Source organism: Grammomys surdaster, unplaced genomic scaffold (genome assembly GCF_004785775.1).
Source record: "Grammomys surdaster isolate TR1022 unplaced genomic scaffold, NIH_TR_1.0 139, whole genome shotgun sequence".
Lineage (NCBI taxonomy): Eukaryota > Metazoa > Chordata > Mammalia > Rodentia > Muridae > Grammomys > Grammomys surdaster.
The window spans coordinates 4,222,042-4,239,991 of record NW_021604597.1 but is presented as its reverse complement, the minus strand read 5'-3'; the positions used below and the strand labels follow the sequence as shown (position 1 = coordinate 4,239,991).

General features: G+C 40.7%; 1 pseudogene; it reads left to right on the top strand.

Annotated features, from left to right (window-relative positions):
- The first annotated feature begins 5,779 nt into the window (after positions 1-5,779).
- On the top strand, positions 5,780-6,335 carry LOC114617944 (annotated as a pseudogene).
- The last annotated feature ends 11,615 nt before the right edge of the window (positions 6,336-17,950 follow it).

Genomic DNA, 17,950 nt, shown 5'->3' with positions numbered 1-17,950 from the left:
CATCTACAGATTTAATGCAATCCACATCAAAATTCCCACTCAATTCTTCACAGAGATAGAAAGAGCAATCTTAAAATTCATTTGGAATAACAAAAAACCCAGGATAGCAAAAACTACTCTCAGCAATAAAAGAACTTCTGGGGGAATCACCATCCCTGACTTCAAGCTGTACTACAAAGCAATAGTGATAAAAGCTGCATGGTATTGGAATAGAGACAGGCAGGAGGATCAATGGAATAGAATAGAAGACCCAGAACTGAACCCCCATACCTATGGTCACTTGATCTTTGACAAAGGAGCTAAAACCATCCAGTGGAAAAAAGACAGCACTTTCAACAAATGGTGCTAGTTCAACTGGAGGTCAGCATGTAGAAGAATGCAAATTGATCCGTACTTATCTCCTTGTACAAAGCTCAATTCCAAGTGGATCAAGGACCTCCACCTAAATCCAGCTACACTGAAACGAATAGAAGAGAAACTGGGGAAAAGCCTGGAACACATGGGCACAGGAGAAAAGTTCCTGAACAGAACACCAATGGCTTGTGCTCTAAGACCAATAATTGACAAGTGGGACCTCATGAAACTGCAAAGCTTCTGTAAAGCAAAGGACACAGTCAATAGGACAAAGCGGCAACCAACAGATTGGGAAAAGATCTTCACCAACCCTACATCTGATAAAGGGCTGATATCCAAGGTATACAAAGAACTGAAGAAATTAGACTCTAGACAATCAAAGAACCCTATTAAAAAATGGTGCACAGAGCTGAACAAAGATTTCTCAACTGAGGAAGCTCGAATGGTTGAGAAGCACCTAAAGAAGTGTTCAGCATCCCTAGTCATCAGGGAAATGCAAATGAAAACAGCACTGAGATTCCACCTCACACCAGTCAGAAACCAAAAACACAGGTGACAGCAGATGTTGGCGAGGATGTGGAGAAAGAGGAACACTCCTCCACTGTTGGTGGGATTGTAAACTGGTACAACCACTATGGAAAGCAGTCTGGCGGTATCTCAGAAAATTGAACATAGTGTTACCTGAGGACCCAGCTATACCACTCCTGGGCATATACCCAAAAGATATTTCAACATACAACAGGGACACATGCTCCACCATGTTCATAGCAGCCTTATTTATAGTAGCCAGAAGTTGGAAAGAACCCAGATGCCCTTCAACAGAAGAATGGATGCAGAAAAATGTGGTACATTTATACAATGGAGTACTACTCAGCTATTAAAAACAATGAGTTCATGAAATTCTTAGGCAAATGGATGGAGCTGGAAAATATCATCTTGAGTGAGATAACCCAATCTCAAAAGAACATACATGGTATGCACTCACTGATAAGTGGATATTAGCCCAAAAGCTCACAATTTCTAAGAAACTACATATAGACCACATAAAACTCACATAGAAGAAGGAAGACCAAAGTGTGGATGCTTTGGTCCTTTCTAGAAGGAGTATCAAAAGTTTCAACCAGAGCTCCCAAAGTCTAAACCACCAGCCAGAGAGCACAAAGGGAGAGACTCGTGCACCTGTATAGGGAATTGAGGGTGACCTTGTTAGACTTCAGTGAAAGTGGTGGGCCATGGTCCCCGAAAGTTTGGATCCCCTACTGTGTGGGAATTCAAGAGCAGGGAGATGGGACTGGGAGGATGTTTGGAGCACACCCTCACAAAAATTAGGAGGAGGGGGTATGGGATAAGGGGTTTTGGGGGAGAATGGGAGAGGAGAAAACATTGAAAGGTAAATTCATATAATATCCAATAAAACCCCACAGAGATAAAGGGTCTAAAAAAAAGAGAGAGGGAGAGAGTTTACTTATTTTAAATTAATTTCAAAAGTTTCTAGGAGTTGCTAATTGGCTAAGATCCTATTTTAAGCTCTCCATAAAAGAATTTAAGTCTCTGTTCAATATTCTCAAGAGAGAGGTAAACCCTAATTTTCCTCAACAATTAATTGACAAAAGAGATGTAATCTCACAAAAAGTAGAAGAAGCTATTACTAATCGATATATTATATAGTCTTATTAGTTGTCGACGGTGCTATAACAGTCCTTTGACAAAAGGTTATTAATATAGATTTATATATCTTTAAATAGGGTCTTCATGACTCTCTGAGTCTGGAAGGAGCGACTGTTGGCGCTTCTGCCCTGATTTTACAAGAACTCTGAAAAATTGGCTTTAAAAACAAAAGAAGGGGAACGGTACCCCCCCAGAAGGAGTCCCCCTGAAATACTCTCCATCATGCTTTGTTCACTTTTAACTCTCTAAAGCTGAAAGCTCATGGCAAATCTGCGGCTGTCTGCCTCTGGCACCACCAAGACCAACAAAAACTTTGCCACAGATATGGGGAAGGACCCTCTTACCCTTAAAGGGAATGACCCAGACCCAGTTCCCTTATGGGGCCGAGGATTGATATGGCTGTTTGATACCACAGAAGGCACCAAAAAGATTAATGAAATAAATAGATACCCCCACAAAGCCAGGCCCAACCAAAAATAAGATGAATAACAATTTACATCCAGGGAAAAGAAATCTCCCTGAGAATTCCCTTCTTTTTCCTTTCCAGGTAAAAATGAATCACCTGTGATGTCTGCTGTGAGAACTTCTAATCCAGATGCTGGCCTCCGAACTTATACTACTCAGACCTTTGAAGGGCCACTGACAAGAACATCAATCAGCTAGAGATTGACATCACTAATCTGAAGAAATCCCCCATTTCGCTGTCTGAAGAGACCTCCTAAAATCGAAAAGATCCTTATTGGACTTGATTTACTCTATTACAATAGAAAAGGCTGTGTACAGCTCTTGACTGTGTACAGCCCTTAAAGAAGAATGTTGCCTTTACATAGACAAGACAGGGAGGGTTAAAGAGAGCATGAAATAGGTCAGTGAAGGCCCTGAGAAAAATCAGAGTGAGAAAGAGACAGATGAATGCTGGTACAAGAATTGGTTTTCAGCCTCTCCAAGGTTGTCAACCCTACTTCCTCCCATCTTGGGACCATTATTTGGGTTCTTTTTGCTTATTTCTGCTGGTCCCTGGGCCTCAAATAGGCTGACTAACTCTGTGAAACAACAGATAAATAATTTGGTAGCAAAACCTATTCAGATACATTATCATAAGTTAGCTATGGAAGACCACAAGACTCAAGATGAGGTTGTTACTTTATACAGGGCATTTCCAAAACCCATCTCCACCCAACCTAAAATGGGGGACTTCTGCCCCTAGACCAAGCAGAGAGGGACCACCCAGAACTCCCTCTGACAGGTGATCTGAATTCTTGCTTAGGCTGTGAGGCTAAGCACTGCAAGGGAATATAAATAAAAGATAAAAATATCTCTCTGGGTTCCCTGAGGGACAAGCCTGACTGCATAGGGGTTGATGTCAAAAGTATCCCCTCTCCAGGAAAAAGACATCGGGATGGGTATGGCCCTCATGCCTCACTGGACAACCACAGGGAGTCGGGAGCCATTACAAGGTCCCCTTTCAATACTGGAGGTTAGGCTTCTCTCCCCACCTTCACAAGATTAGATTCACCACAGCCCTTCTATACTTAGAGAAGGGAGGAGATGTCAGGGGCAGCCCTGCTTACACACTGAAGGCCTAAAATCAACCATAGGCCTAAAATCAGCAATAGCCCTGTCACACATGTATACTAACACCAAGTCTTGGGTCTCAGTGGAAAAACATTGAAACAGATGGCTATAAGCTAATGTCAACAGGCAGCTTTTGTGGAAATCTACAAGCCTGAGTAGTCATAGACCTTGTAAATAGGTAGCCTTGGCAGACAATACCAACTTAGATAAGGACAAGTGAGTCATAGGCAGAGTCATAGTGAATTGTCCCCTGAACCTTCACTCAGCTGATACCCGGTTCTGAAGATATCTGTATTCCCCCTGAACACCCACACTCCAGTGTCATTCCCTTCCCCACAACCTGCCTTTCTGTGTTTTATAACCCCTGTGTGAATGAATTATGATTTGAGAAAAAATAAATTATAAAAAAAAGAGGTGGGTAGTAGCACATTGGGGTCTATGCTATAGATTTTAATGTATATGTATGATGTACAGAGGATATTTCAGGGTAAGATAAATCTTTCTGCCAGAGACCCGCTCCTGCTACAAGATTCAGATCCTGAGACCAGGAAGAGGTGTCGGCAAAAGTGAAGGCACTGACCACCTGTTACCTTTCAAACAAGTGGCCCAAAATAGCTCAAGGCATCTTTGTTATACAATCACAATCCTACTCGCCTGAGCAGTGGCATCATAGGTTATTTTATTCAAAGAAATAATAATGTTAAAAAAGCTCCATCATTACAAAAAGCTCTCAATAGTTTCCCTTCCTCCATCCCCACTCCCACTGGGTCAATCACCCCCTAACTTTATTTTACAATACAAAGGACAATTTCAGCAAGCCCAAAATAAATGTCTAGTCAGGAATGTCTTAATAGCAAATGCAGTTACAGTTATGCAAGGTCAGACAGATTGAACATTTGTGGGTACAAGTCCAATCATCAGATAGTAACCCTGTCATAATCCTTTCTTAATTTCAGGCAGAGACATGTCCATTGTACCAAGCAACCTTTCCTGATTTGCATCTGATACCATCCCTCCAAGAACCATTTTTAAATTTCTATTGATCAGATGTAGCTTCCCAATTTTCTAGGTTTCTGTTGACATGGCATCCTCATATTAATTTTCTGCCTATCAGACATATCTTCCTTAGAACAGTTATGCAAGCAGTACCCTCTGCTCTCCACAACTACCACAGGCTCACTCAGTGTAACTATAACTGTTCTTCTAGGGACATGATTACATGTCCCAAAATATCTCAGATTAATAGCCACATCTGGAGGATCAATGGAGTCAGAAAGAAGAGAGGAAGGTTTTACCCTTGTAAAGAGTATTGAGAAAAACATAGAGTCATCCACAGGGCTTTCAGCCTGTGTGATCCCAGCCTTCCTTGCCTGTGACCAACAGAGTGAAACTAAACTTTGCTCTGAGTATAGACAGCATAGCAAAGGCAAGAAGAGTTTGTAGCACATGAGATCTAGGAAATAAGCAGAGAGGCCACCAAAATTCGCATGTCCTTGACAAGTGGGAAGTTTCCACTGACCTTGCCATAGTAGAGTCTCAAGGGACTCCATAAGTCTTGCCACAGTAGAGTCCCATCAGTAAAGCACTCATATCCTGCTCCCTGCAGATGCTGTGTGGCCACTGCCACCCAATTCCCTCCCAATAATAGTGGACCAGATTTCCATATTAAAGTGTTTCTTCCTATTATCCCCTCAAAAAGCACACAATGATTATAAGGTGAAAGCCAAAATGCAAATTATATTGTAACAATGCAAGAATCTTTTGGGAATGCAGACCCTTCATTAGTGCAAATGTGGGGCAACAAATAAACCTCCTGGCATCTTAACTCATGATATAAGGGGAGCAACCCAACAGCAGCTTCCATGATATTTAAACACAGAGTTTTCTCTATCACCCATAGACACAACCACTCAGGGGGAGGTACTTCTTTGGTTACCTCATCTGGACTTCTGTTCTACCCAAGTACCATCCGTCTTCATTCTAGCAGCTGTGGGATTGATTCATACCGTACTGATTTTTCTTCTCGTGGGAAGGATGGATAAATAAATTGTTGAAGAACAATAATTTTTTTAATAAAAGGATTTTTTCTTAAGAATAAAGATTTTTAAAGTCTAAACACAATGCCTGCCTATAAAAATAGAAACAAGCTCTTCCTGTAAGTGGCGAAAGGTGACTCGTCAAGATGGTTCGCTACTCTCTTGACCCAGAAAATCCCACAAAATCTTGTAAATCACGAGGTTCAAACCTTTGTGTTCACTTTAAGAACACCCGGGAAACTGCCCAGGCCATCAAGGGCATGCACATCCACAAAGCTACCAAGTACCTGAAGGATGTCACTTTAAAAAAAACAATGTGTGCCATTCCGTCGGTATAATGGTGGAGTTGGTAGGTGTGCCCAGGCCAAACAGTGGGACAGGACACAGGGACAGTGGCCAAAGAAGAGTGCAGAGTTTTTGCTGCACATGCTTAAAAACGCAGAGAGTAATGCTGAACTTAAGGGTTTAGACGTAGATTCTCTAGTCATTGAACACATCCAGGTGAACAAGGCACCTAAGATGCGCCGACGAACTTACAGAGCTCATGGACGGATCAATCCATACATGAGTTGCCCCTGCCACATTGAGATGATCCTCACTGAGAAGGAACAGATTGTTCCAAAGCCAGAAGAGGAGGTTGCACAGAAGGAAAAGATATCCCAGAAGAAACTGAAGAAACAGAAGCTCGTGGCACGGGAATAAATTCAGCATAAAATAAATGCAGATAAAAGTAAAAAAAAAATAGAAACAAAAACTTTCACCTAGAAAATATGTATTTTTGGAATTGGACAAATATGTTGAAATTGGTCAATGAAAGTATGAAACTTTTTCTCCAGATGAAATATTTTGACTTCCTTCTCAGGAATGTTAAAATGATAAAAAGTAAAAAAAATTTAAAAAAAAGCAAGTTCTATTTTCTATGTCAGAGTTGATAGTTCTTCCCTTCAGATGAATTGTTGGGTTCAGAGTAAAAGCCAAGAAAACTCACCAGAAGTTTAAACACTAAAGCTTTGTTTACTGGCTGAGGCAGCCAGTTTGTGATCTGAACCACATCCCAGAAAGGAGACTGTACATTTTAATAGGATGGGAACACAAAGCAAGGGGAGTTGGGGTGGGCTGTTGCATTGACCAGTCATATTTTGACACAAGGGGTTAAGCAAGGAAGTTAACATTGATGACTGAGCCTTATCCAGGTCACTTGGTTTCAGGGACCTTGGGTCAGCTTTTACGGTTGGGTCCCCTCCTGGACTCTGACCTGGAATCTAGAGTTATAAGGGAACAAAGAAGTAGGCAAGCAGCACATAGTCAATCAAGTCAAGACATGCAGCACAGCATCTTCCCTCTTCATATTCTTTACTGGTTAACAGACAAACATGATACATCTGAAGAAGCAGGAGAAGAGTTGAGTTCTGGGGCCTGGGAACATGAATTCCATTTTGGTACTGCCAGCGAGGTAGAACTTGTTCCTGACATGTATAAACTCAGGAGACTACGTTCTAACATTATGAGAGGTATCATTCAGAAATATCCTTAATGTTTTCCACTTTGATGATTCTTATTCTAAACAATTTACTTTTTATGCATTCTATAAGAACTAATATGAACCTATTCATCATCATCAGGTAAGCTATCTATACAAATTACACCACAAATTTAGAATCACATAAAATTAATTTGATTGTATGTCGTAAGATCTGTAATGGATTTTTAGCTTGTTTAATGCTGCCATGGACACAGGGGGAGGCATATGCATCTTCAATTTTAGGATATCACCCAAAATGGGGAATAACTGGGCCATAAACTAATTAAACTTGAGTCTCTAAAATGCATATTTCTCTCTCTCTCTCTCTCTCTCTCTCTCTCTCTCTCTCTCTCTCTCTTTCTTTCTTTAAATAAAATACACAGGTGCTGGCAGGTTGCTATAGCAACAAAAAAGAACTAATAGACAACTTACATGTTTTGGGAATTAAAGGAATTTTGCAACAAAATCTGCTTACAATGAGCACAATAGTCTCATCTGGAGGGAAGCCTGTTAATTTAGCCAATATTAGAAATAAATATTGTGATCTGTAGACATTCTGTTTAAAGTGAAAAAAATCCACACTTTTTCTGAAAAGAAGAAGAAGAAAGGTAGAGCAGAAATTTGTTTAAATTGTCCTCCAGCATACAAGGTAAAGTCAGCTAATGCAGAAATCATGATTCTGTCCCCTTGAAGAAAGGCTAAGAAAAGGCAGTAAAAATCAGGGCTCTAAGAGTTCCCTTCTTTCCTTCACACTCTGAAAACCCAGTGTACATTATTATCTCCTTTGCTTTATACTAAACCAAGAAAGACAGACAGGCTAGTTTTTAAATATAAACTATAACTGCTTTTAATTGCACCCTTTAATTAAGTCTGGCTTATGTCTGGAAACAATAAGTTATATCAGAGAAAAATGACTTCTCTCACCTGTAAGAGACCCTGTGTGTAAAGAAAATTATGGCTTTGAGTCTCGTTCTCCAAAGCACCATTCAAGTTAAAGCCTCCAGCAAAGCAGACACATCCACCAGGGCTGGAGCCCAGAGTCTCTATTGTATCTGAGTGCAAGAACTGAAAGTCTCTCTCCTGAGATGACTGAGGTTTAATGAGGTGTTAGTTGCAGAAGTCTTGCTCTCCTGTTTGTACATGTTTGTAAAGACACAACTATATCAAGGGTCTGACTCAACAGGACCTAATTTTATCCTTTAGATATAGATTGCATTTTTAGTATGAGAACTGAATATTTTAGTATGTTATCTGTAAAGATAATTTATCTTGACGTTTTTGCCCAAGGGGTTTTCCATATGTGCTAAGCAGAAATATCAACTGAGAACTTAGGATGTTGGGCATGTGGTGTCTCAGCTACTCAGTTTGAGAGAGAAGATGTTGAAATTCATGCATGAAGAGCTTTGTCTCACTGTTAACCCCCTTAAAAGGTTACTGGAGCAGAAGTTCTCACCAGTGTGTGGTATATTCATGTCAGCCCAGAACTCAGGAGGCTAGAGCAGGAAGACTGATTTCAAGGCCACTCTGGGCTATGTAGATAGATTGACCCTTTCTCAGAATGAAAGTAGAAGAAAAGGAGGCAGAGGAAGAAATAGAATTAACTGGAATTGGAGGTTCTTAGCTATATGTGGATATTGGAATTTACTTTTTTTTTATTGATGGAATTTACTTTTAAAACATCTCCAAGGTCTAGAACGCCAGAGCTGTATTCTAGAAATAAACGGATCTCTGTTTGCTTGTTTGACTTCTTTCTGTGTATGTGTATGTATGTGTGCATGTGTTGTTTGTAGGTGTGTGAACTTGTGGATGTGGCTATGTGGCTATATACACTCATGTGTGTATATATGGAGGCTAGGGGTCCATGTAAAGTGTCCTCCTCTGTAGTTATCTTTTGGAGGGAGGGGCACATTATCTGGGGATTCAAGAATTCCAGTGGTGATCTGCTGAGCCACAGAAAGGAACAAGAAGCTGATGGATCACAGCACAGCAAGACACAATAATTTTCTGTTAATTTCAAACACTTACAGAAAAGGTCTTTGAAAGTGTCCACCATAAAGGAATGTTAATGCCACATGTACACTGATTTCAATATTAAGTAACATATACATTATTGAAAATAACACACTACCTCATTCATGTCTACATTTTCTTGTTTTATGCACCACTCAAATGTAATTTAAAAAAAATTCAAGGAAAGAAATTAATTGCCATCAACCTAAAAAAAAGCAGGTAAGAAATGTTATTCTTTTTTTCTTGGATATTTTATTTACATTTCATATGTTGTCCCCTTACCCCATTCCCCACCCACCCAGGAACCCCCCATCCCCTTACCCCTCCTCCTTCTTCTCCGTGGATGTAATCCACACCTACCCCCCCACTCCCATTTCCCCACCCTCAAAATTCCCACCCCCTGGGGCGTCCAGCCTTCATGAGGTCAAGGATCTCATCTTCCACCTATGGCCGGCAGGGCCCTCTTAAGAAATGTTATTCTAAAACCTACCTAAAGAAATACATTTCATCTAATGTCTTGACCTTAGCACAGAAACGATCATGTCAAAAATATTTACATTGTTTAAGGTCTTCATTAGTTTATAGCACCAGTAGAAATAATTATGTGTTTTATAGAAAATAATTCTGAAAATAAATGGACTGTCTCATTGTAGATTTAGAAGCATAAAAACCTTACTAAAGAAAATTCCACTTACTCCACATGTTCCCATTGGAAACGTATTATACATTAACCATTAAAACCAAATACTGATGACCTTTTACTAAGTAGCCTGGATTGTATGCAAATATGTTTCATTTTGTATAGGTTCTCCTGTTCTAGGAATGAGAACAAAATAGAGCCAGCACCCCATATATCTCTCTAAGTTCAACACTGCCCCCAGAATTCTTGTTTGACAACCTTCGCAGTCTTGCAAAGTATTCTGTATAACTTCCCTCGGGTTTGACTCTTCTGCTATTTGAGGAAAGAGTTAGGGGGTGGGGAGAAAAGTTACAGAGAAATGCCACACTCATCAGATCAAGGGCATTCGCTGTCCACAAGACTTAGACTTGAGCACAGGTGTTTGTGGGAGTCTCCTCTTGGCAGTCATCCCTTCTCCTTGCCCATGACCTTTGGAAGGCAGTTAATACATTGGGATAGGGAATGACATTTAAAATACTTGAATTTCTTCAGCACAGAAATTTTATCTGTTCCTTTACTATTTGTTTAGTTAGTACTTAGCCTGAGTTTCACATCACGGATATGCATTTTCTGCTTTGACCATTCCACACCAGCATGACTCTTGGATAAATGTTTGACAGTTCTGTTATCTCTGGTATCCTAGGGCTTCTATTGCAGCTGATGTCTTGCCTTCGCAGATCTACACAATGGCCCCTTGGAGGCCACGCATGTTGCTAGGCCTCAGTTGCTGCCCAAAGCCCCTCAGTTTTGCATCTGTCATGCCTACACATAGTCATCACCTTAATTGTCAAATTCTGCTGCAAGCTTCACGTATAACTCCAACCTCTTGGACAATAACCATGCCATCTCCCATGTGCTGACTTTGAAGAAACACTTCCCTATTGTCATGAATTGCAGGAGGTTTCACTTCAGTGGCCTGAATCTTGACAGTCACCCCCACACCCCACCCTCACTTCTCTTCAGTGCTAGCCTGACAAGCACACAGACTCTTAGCCAAAATTTCATATGAACAGCTCTCAGTGCAGTACAGAGTCTTTATTTCATTCTGAATCCTCATGAGCCATATCTCCATGGTCCACGTTCCTCTCAGTGATCCTGTCTTCCAATACTCTGGAATGAGTATTATTGTCTCTGTAGGAAAATACCAACTAAACTCTTTAAAATTATTTATAGACCAGCTGAGCTGTGTTTGTGGCAGAAGTCCCAGCTGCAGACCTCAGGCTTCTGTGTGTCTTATGTTACCACTAAGGGCCATACCTGGGTCCAAGGTCCTGCTGCAGCCAGGACCTATGTTATTGTCTATGGGCTCCTGTTACCACTGAAGGTCATGTGGATGTCCGAGGTCTGTGATGCTGTCTGAAGCCACGTTGTTGATGTCCATGGGTCCTGCTGCCACCAGAAGTCATTCTCATCTGAATGGTGTATACTGCCATCTGAGACTATGGTGATGTCTGGGTCCATGCTGCTGCCATTAGCCATGTCTGGGTTTGTGGTCCTACTGCTTCTGGGATAGGAGTCATGTTCATAGTCTGTGCTGTCCCCAGAAACCCAGAGAAGGCCCACGATCCATGCTCCCACTGACTGTAAAGAGCAAGGAGGCTACTTTTGCTGTGATCTCGGTGACTGCAGGTGCTCAGTTGAGAGCAGGGGACTTGGAAGGCTTCTGTGAGAACCCCTCCTCTCACTCCCTGCCCCAAAGTAACATTCTAGACAGGAAGCCTTTGAAGAGAATGCTTTAAAAGTGTGATAAGGATGCTGAAGTGTAACTCTCCACAATTGATGGCTTCTGGAGGGGGTGTGGGATTGGAAGAATAAAGTTCTATTTAAGGGGCAAGCCATGATAATTTGACTATGCTCCAGAGTGTATACAGACAATACAAATTGGCCTTGGAGGGTTTTTTTCTAAATTTTTAATTCTTATTTTTATTTTTACTTTTTTAGAGCAGGGCTCACATGCATGGGGAACAGACATAAAAGGACTGGGAAGTAAGAATAATCATAGTACATAATGTGAAAGTTCCAGAGAATCAATGAAAATGTTATGTTAAAATGAAATAAAACAGAACTACTACATAACTTACTACTAAATGAGTATGTGATATGAGTATTCTGGTAAAGTAAATCCCTGTGCTATGTAAAAAAGGAAAAGTATGTTTGTAGGGATAACATACGACAGTGGCTTTCCATGTGACTTTTTGGACATCCTGTGCTAGTTAGCCATTTACTCTCTTGGGCCTCTCTATACCAAACTTTCTATTCTGTTTTATTTTTGTTTTCAGAAACATACTTTTTTTAAATTTTTTGCTAAATTTCTTATGCACATTGCTGACTTTCCCATCTAGGTTGCTTATTTCCTTATCATGTTCATTTGCTGGTTTGTCATCCTCTTTCGCATGTTGGATCATTTGTGCAGTTAAACCTGTGAACTCGAACTCTGCATCAGGTGTGTTAGCCATGTCAAGACCTTTGGCATCAATGATTGGAGAGCTATGATCTTTTAGAGGAGTCAGTTTGTCTTGATTTTTCACATTTGTGTGTGTGTGTGTGTGTGTGTGTGTGTGTGTGTGTGTGTGTTGTGACTTGAGCACCTGAGCACTTGTTGGCTTGGGTATTTCTCCTGGTTTTATTTGAAAATCTAATTGGTGATAACCATATTCATAAAGACACAAAATCAGTACCACCAAGAGAGAAGAACACAGCCTGCTATTAACAGCAGCCACACTAAGCTGAGAAAGATATAGAAACACACTTAAAACTGATGAAAGCCCAGTAAGACACCACCAACATCCATAAAACAAAAAACGATGACATAGTATACTGTGAACTTTTCCAAATTATTTATGGTAAAACAGGAGTAGTAATGACTGAAATAAAGTCAAAGTTTATGAGAACAGAGAGCCAGAATGGTTAAATGGAAGGAAGGACAAAGCCAAAGAGAGTGTAAGTGGGGGAAACAAGAGAGTTACCAAATAAATAATTGAAAATAAATGAGATAAATGCATGGGGTAGAATTCAAAAGAGCTTTAAAAATCACATAAACTCAAATTACTAATGAAAGTGTCATGAAAAGGGGAAACATAAGACAGAAAAAATAAGTAAAAGACAACATGTTGGGGTAGCCTGTGTCCTGTAAAACTGCAGTCTGTCAGGAGAATAAGGTGGCCATGATAAATGGGCAGTCTCTTACCTCCACTACTACCTTAGTCAATCTACACTTGACAGTTGTCTGATGCCAAGAACCTCTGTTTTTTAGTTTAGAAACTTATTCTGGTTTTTGAACACCAAGAATCTCTGCACTCTACATGTGACTTTGCAGTCTGTGGGCTGAGCCTGTTCTCCTACCTTCATATACCCGAGGGTAGCTAATTTGTAGACAGGTGACATCTCCGAAGTGTGTTAGGGGTGGGGTTTCCAAAGCTCCAGGGTCTCCAGCAGCTCTGAGGGCTCTGATGATGAACTTGTCCTTATACTTGTCCTCATTGGAAGATGAGTTTCCATGTGTCAAATAATGCACAGCAGCTTCTAGTTCACATCTCCATGACAGTCAGTCTATGACACAGAGATGACCCCAGAGGGTTTTATAACTAGCTTCAGAGTCACAGCTACCCTATTCCAATTATTCCCTCACCATCAAAATTATGAAGACTTTTATACTCTATTCCCCTCTTCACTGCCTGTCCTGAGATGCTCAGTTCAGCTCTCCGCTTATCAGCATCCCCATACTTATTGACTGTCACTGTGACTATCATTCACCGGCAGTAGTTACATGTTGATTCAAAGCTCTTTGACTTATTGTTCCATGTTCCCAAGTTCCCAGAGTAGCTTCTAGCATTATACAGCAGGTCCTCCTTAACATGGCATTTTGTCTCAGCCCTCTGAGCCATGAAACTCATTCCAATGCTGAGGAACCCCACTGGAAGAGTCAGTGCCTCACCAGAAGCCCAGTTAGATTTTCAGATTGCAAGAGGTGTTGGGCTTGTCCCCAGTTGGTAGGGGCTGCCTGGGAACCATGTCATCGAGGCCATGGGAACATTCTGTTGTTATTGTTTATAAGCACCTCTTAGCTGTCCTGTCATCCCTTTGTGTTTCTAGTCCTGTTCTGATATTTCTCTGTAGGAAAAAAAAAATACATTTTTCCTCATCCTTATTTTTCTCAGTCAGTGCCTCATACAGAGGCAGGTTCTGATCCACCATCCTCCCTCAGAGGCTCTTATCATAGTGTCTTGACATGTGAATTAATTGGAACTGAACATATGTACAAAAATTCTAATATAATTCTTCAATCTTTTAAAGGAGATCCTAACAAAACATGAAAAAAAATATAACAAGCTTAAGGAAATCTAAAGATTATGGAAGGTCTAACATCTAATGGATATATTTGCACTGTGTCTGTCAAGAATAGGCTCAATTGTGTAAAAAATAAAAAGACTCTAGTATGCAAATTGTTTTATATCACTCCAAACTCCTTTGTTTTTAGGTTGTTTGTGTTTGGTCTGGCTTGTCTGACAGTGCTGGGAATGTAACCCAAGGCCTCACACACTCTAGACTCATGCTCTCCCACAGATCTGCACGGTGAGCATCTGCAGCACCCACTGAACTCTTGCTGCAAGTTTGAGAGTACACTTTGCTCTTCTTAGCTTCCCACAATTCTTTCTTTGAGAGAAAAGAAGTCACAAAAGTCTGTCTCAGTTCATGGAACAGGATGGAGAGTCTTTCTTGGCTTTGTTTGATATACATCCGTTACCTGAAAGTGTGGAGGAGGGGAGGAAGAAATGGAGACTTTCCTGGCATTACTAAGTGGTTGCCCTCTTTGCTCCTGCTTCCTCTCAAGATCTCTTGTGTATGATGCCAGGGGATTTCCACAAACAAATGACCGATGGACAGAGGCGAAAGTGTTATTCACCTGCTGTTCCTACAACAGGTACAGGTGTACATCGACAGTGATTTGCTCTCCTGGCCTCTCCAAACTGCCTCAACCTGTATTTCAGGGCACTACTACAAATGTCATCACGTCCACTATGTGTCCTGACATGAAAAGGGTGTCAAAGAACAAAGAGAACTTTGAATTTTGAGGAATTCCAAAAGGCAACTGCAGTATGCTAGGCAGGGCACAACTGACATCTCCAGAGCTTATTGATATGTGAAATAATTAAAGTGTTTCCTGACTGACTTGCAATTTTTGAGTCAGTGACTTTGAAGTTGTGGATCTTCGAGAGTGAGGGGTAAACTGAGTTCACAGTTATCAGATCCTTTGACTCTGTGGATATCTATCTATTGGCAAATGCAAACACAGAGACAGTCAAGACTCGGACTTCCAGGCTGCCCGCCTCTGCTGGGTCTGTGGTATGTTTCTGAACAGAGTGGTTTTATCTGGATTTGTGATTCTCCCTACAATGGTCCCTTTTATCACATATCTTTCTTCAGTGCTTGTCTAATTGATGCCAAATGTCAGAGCACATCTTCCCAGGCGATGTGCTCGTCTGCAGCAAAGTCTCTCAGAAAGGAGACAAAGTAGATAAACTATTTTTAAGTAGCTGCTGCTGTAGTGGACACGAACAACTGAAAATGATAGGAAAGTTTGGTCAGTGAACCCAATCAATTTTCCATTGAATGCCGATACAGTCAATGTTTCATCATACAAAGAAGATTCAGATACTTCATTAATTCTTAAACTGTAACCAGGTCAGTCATCTTCAGACATGAATTAAAACAAAGAAGCCCTTAAGAAAATGTTGGAATGTTCACATCACTTTGGTTTCTGCAAAGAAAGTAGGCCAAATGTTTAGGGAAGATTTATGGTGCATTTCCTGCATTAGCCTTGCCAAAGATTTCTAAATATTTTGAGCATGAATCTATCTTCAGAATGGCTGTGTCTGCAATGGATAGTGTTTCCAGGCAGCCAGTTCTGGGGAAGCTCGAATGGTCTAGTAACACAGTGTTTCCTAAAATGGGAGACTGAGGTACAGAAGGCTTTGCTCTAGGTGGGTCCTGTGGGGGTGCAGACATAATGAAGTAGTATTACACATGTTCAGCATGGGTCAGGAGGGTCAGGGGGTCAGGCGAGTCAGGTGAGGTAGGTAGGTCAGGTAGGTCAGTGGGTCAGGTGAGTCAGTGGGTCAGGTGAGTCAGTGGGTCAGGAGATTCAGGTGGGTGAGGTGGTTCAGTGGGTCAGGCGAGTCAGGTGAGTCACTGGGTCAGGTGGGGTGGAGACATCATTAAGTACTACACACATTCAGCCTGGGTCACGACACTTCCCATTCCTCACTCTTGTTGGCATCTTAGTCTTCTGCTAATATCTTTTTCCCATTTCCTGTTTCATTTAATTCTGTACAAGTCATGCAAATATTTTTATTGTTAATTGAAATTTCTGTCTAAAGGCTCATCATCCCATCCTTGACTCCAGACCATCTTTGAATTACAAATGGTTGTCCTGAGGACTGCAGAGATGCTTCAGTGTCAACTTCCCTTCTAGAGGATGAGGGATGAAAGGCAAGGGATCTGGGTACAAAAGATATCACATAGAACCCACATACAGGAATGTCAACAGTTGATGCAGTTTTAAATACTGCTCTGAACTCTTAGACATTGTCGTACAAAGAACTGTGCTGGATCCTATCTCTTTCAGTAGTACTAACAACTTTGGCAACTTTGATAGGCCAGTATAAGCCCCCTGTATTTCTCATATTCACCCTCTCAATAGATTAGTTACCAGACTGAGAGAGTCAATCATCAAAAAGACATGGGAAGATGTCCTGATGGGAGGTTTTTATACATCCACCCTTCTGCGCAACTCACTCTAGATTATTGGTTCTTAACCTGTGGATCTCAACCTTTTTGGGGATCTCATATGGGCTATACCGCTTATCAGATATTTACATTATGACTCAAAATACTAGCAAATTAGTTATGTAGTACCGACAAAATAATTTTATGGCTTGGGGGATCACCACAACATGAGGAACTATATTAAAGGGTTGCAGCATTAGGAAGATTGAGAAACATTGCTCTATGTGGAGGTCTGACAGAAGGGACCTTTCAGATTGATTTGAGAATCTCGACATTTGAGGAGCACCGTAGGTACAGGTATCCTCTTTATTTTGTTGTTTACATTGTGGGTGAGGGTCAACAATTTTGTACATAATATATTCTGGATGCTCTTACCCCCGAACCCCTGCCCGCCTGCCTCCTCTCTGCAAGCACCTTTCTGACATCTGTGTCTTTTGGCAAGTGATCTACCATCCTTAATCAGAGTTGTTATGTTTTGAGGTATGGAACTATTCATCAGAAATGCAGATTTTCTCACCTGAACTCCCAGATATGAGGAGAGGGTAAAAATTACTTCTCCAATTCCAAAGAGCCAATGAGCAGAGTCAAACAATCACTTTCTGTCACAGTTTTGAGGGCCACATTCTAACCAGCAAAAATGAATTAGTGTGACAGTACAGGCCACTAGAGACTGCTTTTGAACTTTATGTAGATGTATATATAGTTTGACCATAATTCAGTGTGGTTTTCTCCAAAGATTAAATGGCTTTTAAAGCTTAGCCATTTTGTCATGATTCAGCCAAGGCTCACTTGCCTTCACTGTTGTATGATATTCCATTGTGTAAATACACCTTAACTTGATCATGCATTCTGCTGTCAACTAACATTTGGTTTGTTTCCAGTTTAGGGACTACTGAAAACAGTGCTGTTAGGAGCATTTCTATTCATGATCCCTAGAGTATACACTCACAAATGTAATACTTAGAACTGGAATGGAAATGTTTCCAAACTGGTTATCATATTTCAGTTATAGTCTCAAAAACTACAGGACAAAAAAAAAATCATCATTTCCCCCTGGACTCAGTATTGCCCTATATGTTGGGTTTTTTATTTTTATTTTGTTTCATTCTTCCAAGATACTGTAGTATCATTGTAGCACTAATTTTTATTTTATTGATGACTGATCAGTTTGTTCAACCTCATGTTTCATGGCTACCTGGACTCCATCTTTGGAAACTATTGGATTGTGTTGTGGTTTTGTAATGAGTCTTGAAATTTCATGTCTGGTGTGAAGGATCATTTCATATTTTTTATGAATATTGGTACTCATCTGTTATCACT